Source organism: Impatiens glandulifera, chromosome 6 (genome assembly GCF_907164915.1).
Source record: "Impatiens glandulifera chromosome 6, dImpGla2.1, whole genome shotgun sequence".
Taxonomy (NCBI): domain Eukaryota; kingdom Viridiplantae; phylum Streptophyta; class Magnoliopsida; order Ericales; family Balsaminaceae; genus Impatiens; species Impatiens glandulifera.
Window position 1 is genome coordinate 46,384,671 of NC_061867.1, and position 11,196 is coordinate 46,395,866.

Sequence of the window (11,196 nt, forward strand, 5' to 3'; positions counted from 1 at the left end):
TTTATTCTGCTACCGATGTTGACAAATCTAGATATGATTTATTGCTTCAAGCCAAGTATAATGCTCCTGGCATGATTGCCAAATTTTCTCCGGGTAAACGATACAATCAAATGACAAGCAATTACGCTGAGAGCTTCAATAGTCAAAGTAGGGAAGCTAGAAAGTATCCCATATCAATCTTAGCTGATTATTTAAGATTCACATTACAAGATTGGTTTAACAGTCGAAGAGAAAAAGCTTCCAATCACAATGAATGTTTATCTTCTTATTATGAAAAGTTCTTACGTGATCAAGCTGAGAAGGCCAGATTATATAACGTTCATCCACTTAACCGTTTCGAGTTTTATGTCCATGACGGTGAATCTGATTATAAAGTTGACTTGAGAGGAATGAGTTGTAGTTGTAGGGTATTTGATGTATCTGGTCTTCCTTGCACTCATGCCCTGGCTGCTTCCCGTACCCATAGATTGGATGCCTATGAGTTCTGCTCAAGGTTTAGGGTTTACTTTACTTTATTTGCTATTGAATTTATCTAACTAACTTTATTTCTCACATGTTCAATTGTTATCTTTCAGGTATTACTCAAGTGAAATGTGGATCAATGCTTATGCGGAAACAATATATCCAGTTTGTCATGAAGAGTATTGGGATATTCCAGAACATATCAAGCAACGAGTGTGCCTTAAACCACCTGTTAAGGTTAAGAAAGGGCGACCTCAAACAAAGAGTAGGTCATCCCAAGGTGAAATTCGTAAGGTACCGAGAAGATGTAGCTCATGTGGTGGTCAGGGTCACAACAGGGCAACATGCAAGTCAGTAATGCCTGCACCCTCTACTGCAAGAGCTGCAAGAGCATCATCATCTCAGCCGCCATCATCTCAGCCACAAACATGAATATTGTCTGTGCAATTTTGAATATTGTATACTGATTATTGTTGTTGGTTTTCGAATATTGTATGCTGATTGATTGTTGTTGGTTTTCGAATATTGTATGCTGATTGAAAGTTGTATACAGATTGTATAATACATCCAGGTTGGCCATACAGTGAGTGACTCACGCATATATATTGCACAATGCTAATTCACATGTATTGTAATATAATTCACGTGTATTGTAATATTACAATACGCGTGAGTCATATTGTAATACGCGTGAGTTATGAATCACGCGTATTACAATACACGTGAATTATATTACAATACACGTGAATTATATTACAATACACGTGAATTATATTACAATACACGTGAATTATATTACAATACACGTGAATTTTATGATACCTATTACAACCACGTGAATTATATTACAATACACGTGAATTTTATGATACCTATTACAACATTCATGTCTGAAATGATGATGATAAACAATTACAATAATTCAGTGTTTACAAAACATGTTACAACAATAATTCAGTGTTTACAAAACAATATACAACAATAATTCAGTGTTTACAACTTCATGGCTCTAAAATCTGGTGGTACAACCTGACTGCCCACTTTTCTCTATATAATTGCATATTCTTTGATATGCAATTTTCTAGACCAAGTTTAGCAGTCAGGTACTCTAAATACATTAATACAAAAACGCCACAGTCCCCACTCCATTCTGCTTTTGGTACTTCAGGGTGTGGGATTTTCTGAAATCTAAAAGTTTCATTTATCATGTTAGGATACTTGGCCATTTCAAGTTCAGACATTTCTTTATGAAGGAAGGGCGGCAACATCTCACAAATGGCTTTCATGTATTTTCCTAATTCTTCATCATTGAAAATTGTCTGATCGCAATCATAAACATCAATTCTCCATTATTGCAATCGAATAACACACAGTACCCAGTGTAGGTTGTTGAGGTTGAGGGGGAAGTAAATAACATCAACACTGCTCCAACCGGGCATATGTTTATCTTCTCTACCCCAGTAGTAGTGGTAAATGATTTCAGCGAAAGTATGGCCAACTGGTTTTTTTGGATCAACCGAGTCAGCAACAAAATCGTCATAGTATGAAGTAATCAAAGGGCCAAACTGGCAATCTAAGATGGTGAAATCCGCCGGGTACGACTTAGGGTAGGCGAATGCTCTTGCTCTTAGCAGACAAATTGCTGCATTCATCTCCACATCAGTTAGCCACTTATTTAACCTCAGAATTGTAGTGAAGAACTTAAGGTCTCCAGTGCCATCAGGGAGTTGAACCTCTTTAAATGTAGCCCCTTTCGCAAATTCTTTCTTGAACTCTTTCCTCAGTTGCTCATTACAAGTCGACATAGGATCGACAACAATCGTCTTCTTTCTTGGACGAGGGACGATGTAGGGACTAAGTACAGCTTTCGACGCCGTCCTCTTTCTCTTAAGTAGGATGTGGGATGCATCTTCCAGTACCACCACATCCTCATCTATCCGCTTGTCCTCCTTCTTCTCTTCCTTCTTCTGCACAACGAAATGATCGTCCACCTTCTTCTGCACCACCCTCCTACCCCTCTACACCACCTTCCTACCCCTGTGCACCCCCTTCTTACCCCTCTGCACCCCCTTCCTACCCCTCTGCACAACGAAATCATCGTCCACCTACAAAGAAATCATTGAATTAGGTAACAAAAGTCTTCAATTAGTCCAAATGCAAGAATTGCATACCTCATCTTCATTATCCTCCACCTTCCTACCCCTCTGCACCCCCTTCCTACCCCTCTGGACCCCCTTCCTACCCCTCTGCACAACGAAATCATCGTCCACCTACAAAGAAATCATTGAATTAGGCAAGAAAAGTCTTCAATTAGTCCAAATGCAAGAATTGCATACCTCATCTTCATTATCCTCCACCTTCTCTTCCACCTTCTCTTCAACCTTCTCTTCAACCTCCTCTTCCACCTTCTCTTCAACCTTCTCTTCAACCTCATCTTCATTATCTTCCACCTGCTTCTCCACCTGCTCCTCCACCTGCTCCTCCACCTGCTCCTCCACCTGCTCCTCCACCTGCTCCTCCACAGCTTCCTCAACATTCCCACCATCTGTCTTCTCCTCCAAAGTCCCAAAATTGTCCATTTCCAACAACGGCCCATCCTACAAAAACCAGAAAAGCCCTTCAATTAGTCCAAAGGCAAGAAATAGGCAAAGTGTGCTAATTGCACCAAATGCAAGAAATGCATACCTCGATATTCAATTCACCATCTTGAACTGTCTTCTCCATCTCCAACAACGGCCCATCCTACAAAAACCAGAAAAGCCCTTCAATTAGTCCAAAGGCAAGAAATAGGCAAAGTGCGCGAATTGCACCAAATGCAAGAAATGCATACCTCGATATTCAATTCACCATCTTGAACTGTTTTCTCCATCTCCAACAACGGCCCATCCTACAAAAACCAGAAAAGCCCTTCAATTAGTCCAAAGGCAAGAAATAGGCAAAGTGCGCGAATTGCACCAAATGCAAGAAATACATACCTCGATATTTTTTTCACCATCTTCAACTGTCTTCTCCTCCAAATTCCCAACATTCTCCATCTCCAACAACGGCCCATCCTACAAAAACCAGAAAAGCCCTTCAATTAGTCCAAATGCAAGAAATAGGCAAAGTGCGCGAATTGCACCAAATGCAAGAAATGCATACCTCGAAATTTTTTTCCCCATCTTCAACTGTCTTCTCTTCATTTTCATTGTCCTCCCCAACAGTGTTTTTCTCCAAGAGCCCAACAATGTCTTTCTCCTGTCCATCCTACAAAAACCAGAAAAGCCCTTCAATTAGTCCAAATGCAAGAAATAGGCAAAGTGCGCGAATTGCACCAAATGCAAGAAATGCATACCTCGATATTTTTTTCACCATCTTCAACTTTCTTCTCCTCCAAATTCCCAACATTCTCCATCTCCAACAACGGCCCATCCTACAAAAACCAGAAAAGCCCTTCAATTAGTCCAAATGCAAGAAATAGGCAAAGTGCGCGAATTGCACCAAATGCAAGAAATGCATACCTCGAAATTTTTTCCCCATCTTCAACTGTCTTCTCTTCATTTTCATTGTCCTCCCCAACAGTGTTTTTCTCCAAGAGCCCAACAATGTCTTTCTCCTGTCCATCCTACAAAAACCAGAAAAGCCCTTCAATTAGTCCAAATGCAAGAAATAGGCAAAGTGCGCGAATTGCACCAAATGCAAGAAATGCATACCTCAGTATTTTTAACACCATCTTCAACTGTCTTCTCTTCATTTTCATTGTCCTCCCCAACATTGTTTTTCTCCACAAGCCCAACATTGTCTTCCTCCTGTCCATCTTACAATAAACAGAAAAGCCTTCAATTAGTCCAAATGCAAGAAATACACCAATTATCCAAATGCAAGGAAATGCAAGAAATACATACCTCAACTTCATTATCCTCCACAAGCCCAACATTGTCTTTCTCCAAAATCAGCACATCATTGTCTCCCTCCTGTCCATCCTACAATAAATAGAAAAGCTTTCAATTAGTCCAAATGCAAGAAATGCACCAATTATCCAAATGCAAGGAAATGCAAGAAATACATACCTCAACTTCATTCTCCTCCACAAGCCCAACATTGTCTTTCTCCAAAATCAGCACATCATTGTCTCCCTTCCCATCCTACAAAAAAGAAAAAATCATTTAATTAGACCAAATGCAAGAAATGCCAAATGCACGAAATTATCATCATTCAAACTCATACCTTAGTGCTCACCTCAAAATCCCCCTCGTCCTTTTCTTCATCATTCTCCTTCTTTTTCTCCCCTTGCTGTAGTTGCTTTAACATCCGTTTAATGAGAATTATTTCATCTCTCATTTCGGTTTTGATGAGACTTATTTCATTTCTCATTTCAGTTTTGAAAAGAGTTATTTCGTTTCTCATTACAATTTTGAATTCATTTAGCTCCTTTGAAAGTTCATCCAATCTACATCTATCGTGGGGAGTTGTTGCTGTTGGAGTTGGGGGAGAGGATTCTTCGTCTTCGTCTTCGTCTTTTCTACTCGTGGCGGTCTCGACAGGATAAGAGCTGCTGGTGCTGGTGCTGGTGCTGGGGGTAGGGTTGCGGGTTCTTCTTCTTGTGGAAGGTTTGGCTTTGGCTAGAGTAATTTGTCTTTTCTTCCTCATGACAGTTTTTTTTATGAGGAACTCCATTGTCAATATCTCCAAATTTCCTCTTTCTGCAGTCAAGATCAAAAAAGACATCATAAACATTACTTCCCATATCTTCAAAGTCATCCCCAGCATATAAGATCTTCTCTTCTTCAGACAATTCCATTTTCTTAACAATCGTGCCTTGCAGGGCAGTGTGAAGATCAGAGGCAGTGCTCTTCCTCTTTGATTTGTACTGTATTATCCTTGGGCAGACAGGCTCTTCCGTTTGAAGCGTCGTTTTAATTGCAAGATTGGGGACAAACGTTTGGATCACCTCATAAGTCCACACTTGTAAGGCTAGTGCGAACCCATATACGGTATAAGAAACATCGACATCTTTGTCTTTGTCTTTGTCTTTGTTCTTCTTCTGCAGATATAGCTTCCTGTAGCGATCAAGGTCTTTGGTCAAACCCTTCATGGTTGCTCTAAAGGCCACCTTTCCCCATGGAAAATTAAGGAAGGTGTCGATGTCATCGACCATGCTGAAGAGTTTCATATTTATTATCCTCCTCGGGTCAAAGGCAAAGAGATAATGGGAAACAAGGTATACCAGCCCCAATTTCCATGCATCTTCCCTATTAGAGCAGGACATGAATTTTGAATGAAGGTCTCCTATTCTAATAAGTGGAATACGTTTAAAATATTTAAGAACCAAAGTTGGAGATTCTTCAACCTGGTTGAAAATTGTTTGCTCCGCAGGGAATCTCCCAAAATTGAGACCTGTAACCAATGCAAACTCCTTCATCCCGAAGCACAGCTCTTCTCCATTCACAAGGAACTTCATCTCCATAGAATTTGAGCTGGACTTCCTGAGGAGCATGTGGTGTATAATCATTCCTGAGAAACGCAGTAACGGGTGCCCTTTGAATAAGAATCTGAATTGGGTTTCCTCTACCCTTTCAGTTAGATTCATCTTCCCAAACTTGGCAGCAATATTTCACATATTGGTTTTCCAGGATACCCTCCCAGCAAACTCGGGTATTATAGTGGACTCCATCTACAAAACAAGGAAGAAGATGGGAATAAGCAAATCGAATTAACCAGTAAAGGTGCAGTAAAGGTGCAGTAATACATTAAGGTGCAGTAATGGACAGTTCTAAAGACATTAAGCATATGATGTGTCATTTCTTAGATCAACAACTCATCCTGTCTCATTGGCATTCTATTAAACGTAAAGCAGTAAAGCAGAATAAGAACAGACGAAAATTAAGCAGTAAAGCAACAAAAGTTAAGCCCTAAGCCTACACAGTCAAAGAAAACACAAAAATACCATTTCTTCACAAGAACATAACAAACACGGAAATGCCATTTCTTAAACGAGAAATGAATGAATAAGCGTGAAATGCATGCATGCAGAATAAGAACATTGATACAATACTCGTCATATACACACTAAAAGCATTTACACACATAAACGAAACCAGAACCAAACCCTAAATCCTAAATATATCAATATAAATCAATATAAACGGCATAATACACTTCTAAAACCTAACCCTAACACTTAAAGCCCTAAACTCACCGGAATATGTCGAATAGACGGCGGAAAAAGACGATGATGTCGAATAGAGTGGAAAGTCGATGATGTTGGACGAGGAACGATGTTGAGGAACGATGATCTTGATCTATGTTGAAGGGTATTTGGCAGTTGAGAAGACTGGTTTTGGAAGTCGGAGTGGGAGGGAGAATCGGGGAGGTTTTGTTTTAAATTAGGGCCGGAAAATTATATATAAGACTAAAGACGCGATTTACCATGCACGCGATTTAATCTAAATCGCGTGAGTTCATCACCGCGATTTAGATGAAACGCGTGGATGGTAATTCACGTACATTTAAAAACGCGAATTACCAATCACGCGTTTCATCTAAATCGCGTTGATGAACTCACGCGATTTAGATTAAATCGCGTGATTGGTAATTCGCGTCTATGAGCGTAAAAACTGGCGCCCGAGGGGTATCTCTGACATTTCGCAGGGCAAAAGGGCCATTTTTGCCAACATTAGTAGGCGGGGGCCCTTTTTGGAATTTCCCCTGTTATGGGGGCCATTTCATCAAATTTCCCTTTACTCTCACATATATATTCAAATTAACCACAGCTCTCGACCCGGCAATCCGGACACTTTAAAAATTAAGCATCATTATATATATATATATATATTAGTTAGTTCAAGAGCAGAGCCAGGATGAAAAATTACCTGGGGCTGACTCCAACTTGCATCTCAAATGTAATTTTTAATGTTCCGCTTTTTTTCAATAAAATTTCCACGATTATTAGAAGATGGAGACTCGTCATGCCCTCTCAATGCACACGCTTGCAAAGTGAGTCACCGAGTGCTTTCAATAGTTGTTGTAAGCTGTAATCTGTTATTTTGTTTTTCATCTAAAGACTATGCATTCAGTACTTTGTCAATATGACAAGGATATTCATTAGATTATCAAGATATTCAACTGCCCTATTATGTGGTGAAATATTACATCCTATATGCATAACAAAAGAGAATCTATCCTCATCATTAACTCGCTTTCAATATTTGAATCCATCTATTGTAAATGTAGGTTTTTGGGGTTGCTTATGTTCAAACAAGAAATATGGGAAACAAAAAGCAGCATCTTTCAAAGGAGAGTATTCTAACTAAGTAAATTTCTTAAACCAATGATTTTGGAATCGTCGATTTTGATTTCGAAATTTGGTTGGCGGGTACTCATCCTTAATAGGTTGATATGACCCATCTTGATATAAGCTCGTCTAATTTCATCTATTTGATTAAAAGAATATTTTCATATCGGAATACGTAATGATGGATCAAGTTTAAGAGAACTTACATCAACATCAATTCTAGGAGATTTATTAGGTTCTTGAGCAGGGATATCAAATTCTTTATTTAAATACCGAATCAAACCAATGTAACTATTTCAACTTGTTTATTAATATTAATTTATATTTTCTTATAAATTTTTGAAATAGTTTAAAATTAAGAAATATAAAACACTATTATTATTTTAATTTTTATATTTTACCCTTATAAATAATTTGTATTATTAATTATATTGAAATAAATAAAAAATAATATATAATTATTATATAAATATAATTTTAAAATAAATAATATTATTATATGATTTATATAAATATAATTTTAAAATAAATAATATTATTATATGATTTATATAAAATATAGGTGAGGCAAGGGTTTGATCACTTGACTTCATCTTCACAGTTTATCTACATAGCCAACTGGGCTGAGGGTCATATTTAAAATACAAATATAATATGTTTTATTTTAAGATTTATTTTAGGTGGGGCTGGAGCCCACCCTAGCCCATGCATGGTTCCGCCCCTGAGTTAGTTAAAAAGTTGAACTTATATTGTTAAAATGTTCCGCGTTCATCAAATTTGGTGTTGAATTTAAAATATAAATTATTATTAGTCTAGTTGGTTAAAAGGTTTACTTGTTTTGTTAGGTTGCAAGTTCAAACCATACTTATATCATTTTTAATTTTATTTTTAACTGTTTTAAGTTTATGGGCGGATCAACCCACAATCTGACCCAATTATTCATTTACTCTCACATATATCCAAATTAACCACAACTCTCGACCCGGCAATTCAGACACTTTAAAAATTAAGCATCATTATATATATATATAGGTTAGTTAGTTAAAAAAGTTGAACTTATATTGTTAATTAAGAGAAATAAGTAATATATTACTATATGATACAGAGAGAAAAAGTTAACATATTATAAGAAAATAAATATAAAAAATAAATAAATATAAAAGAATACGATATTATACGATATTATACGATATTTTATAATATATAATTAATAATAGAGATAATAATATTATGTATTAAAAATTTGGAAAATTGGGGCCTCCATTCAGAAGCCTATGCAACTGCATTAGGCCTGGATGTATGGCAAAGATTGCTTTATGATGCAAATCAAAAAGGTATAATTATTTCATTGTGAATCACGTTTTGTGCCATACAGAAAAGTAAAAAAGTAACAAAGCAATAAAAGAAGGATGGAAAACAAGAAGATTTCTTGTCAAAGATAATATAAATTGGGTCTCATCCTTTTCTTTTTTTAGTCAATCTTTCATTCTATTTATCTCATTATCAAATTCTATCATTTGATACAATTTTCAAATAAAATAAATTGTGATATATATAATATCATATTAGTTTATTTACAAGTATAATGTAATATCTATCTAATAGACACCATTTATATAATTCAATATACTAATAATTCAATACAATAATTTTCTATTATTTTAACACATCAATACAATAAAAATAATGTTTATCTTGTTCAAGATGTTAATGTTATAATTATAATATCAGATTTTGTCGTTTGGAAAAACTCAATGATCAAATCAAAAGGACAAGATTAAACCTTACTATTGATGATGTGTGGAAAAAGTCGGATCAATTTAGCGTAAGTAAATATTATGAATCATTAAATCAACTAGCATTTAACCCGTGCATTTGCACGAGTAATAATATAAAAAATCGTGAAAAAAATTACAAATAACATTTTTAATTTTATTTTTAACCGTTTTAAGTTTATGGGTGGGTCAACCCACAATCCGACACAAATATCTATTTACTCAGCATCTATATATATATAGATTAGTTAGTTAAAAAGTTTAACTTATATTAATGTTAAAACGTCCCGCGTTCATTAAATTTGGTGTTGAATTTAAAATATAAAGTTTTAGTAGCCTAATTGGTTAAAAGTTGTATTCGTTTTGTTAGGTTGCAAGTTCGAAACATACCTCTAGCATTTTTAATTTTATTTTTAACCGTTTTAAGTTTATGGGCAGGTCAACCCACAATCTGACCCAAGTATCCAAATTAACCACATCTCTCGACCCGACAATCCAGACACTTTAAAAATTAAGCATCATTATATATATATATATATATATATATATATATATATAGATTTCAGGTGAATAACTATACGTGGAATATGGTTTTACACAATGGTATGCCCCGACAATAAACTTCAATATAAGGGGGTCGTCATAGTGAGAAGGTGTCACTTATGTGCAGAGAGGTGGAGGAGACTGCTTCACACATTTTTGCATTTCCCTTATGTTGAATCCATTTGGAATTTATTGTAGAGCATTCTCGGAGTTAATTATGTTATGTAAAGGACCACCAACAATAATTTTTGTTCTAAGTGAGTTGATCAATATGCAAAATCGTTGGGATTGAAAAGAAGTGGATTCATATTTCACTTATCTTTTGGTGGACGATGTTGAAACATGAGAATCTTTGACAATAGAAATAGGCCCAATAGAATTCTCAAGAGCCTTCTTTGACCATTCTCGTAGAGATCAAGATGGGCAATACCGTCGTTTCTACTGGAAGCATAGTGGATCTTCTAAATGAGATCAGAAGAGAGTAAAGTTTTGAGGTTACATTTGACCGTCTTTTTTTATATTTTGAAACATGTTTAACTAGTTTGTCCCAAATTTATGTTTATTGTTGCTTAGGTTTCTATCCGGTTTGCTAGATGATGTGTGGTAGTCAATACGGCGTGGGAGAGTCGGCCCTGAGCATTTTCCATGTTATGTGGATTTTTTTGTTTGTCTTCTTTGGATTTTTTATATTTTGAAACATGTTTAACTAGTTTGTCCCAAATTTATGTTTATTGTTGCTTATGTTTCTATCCGGTTTGCTAGATGATGTGTGGTAGTCAATACGGTGTGGGAGAGTCGACCCTGAGCATTTTCCAAGTTATGTGGATTTTTTTGTTTGTCTTCTTTGGATTTTTTATATTTTGAAACATGTTTAACTAGTTTGTCCCAAATTTATGTTTATTGTTGCTTATGTTTCTATCCGGTTTGCTAGATGATGTGTGGTAGTCAATACGGTATGGGAGAGTCGGCCCTGAGCATTTTCCAAGTTATGTGGATTTTTTTGTTTGTTTCTTTGGATTTTCGTTTTTGGCATCATCAGTGATTGACTGATTAGGTTTTACAGGTTTTATTTAAAATTGTGCCTCGATTCAGTTCCTCTTGAATGCGTTGAGCATGATAGAATAATTTTTCGATTAATATTTT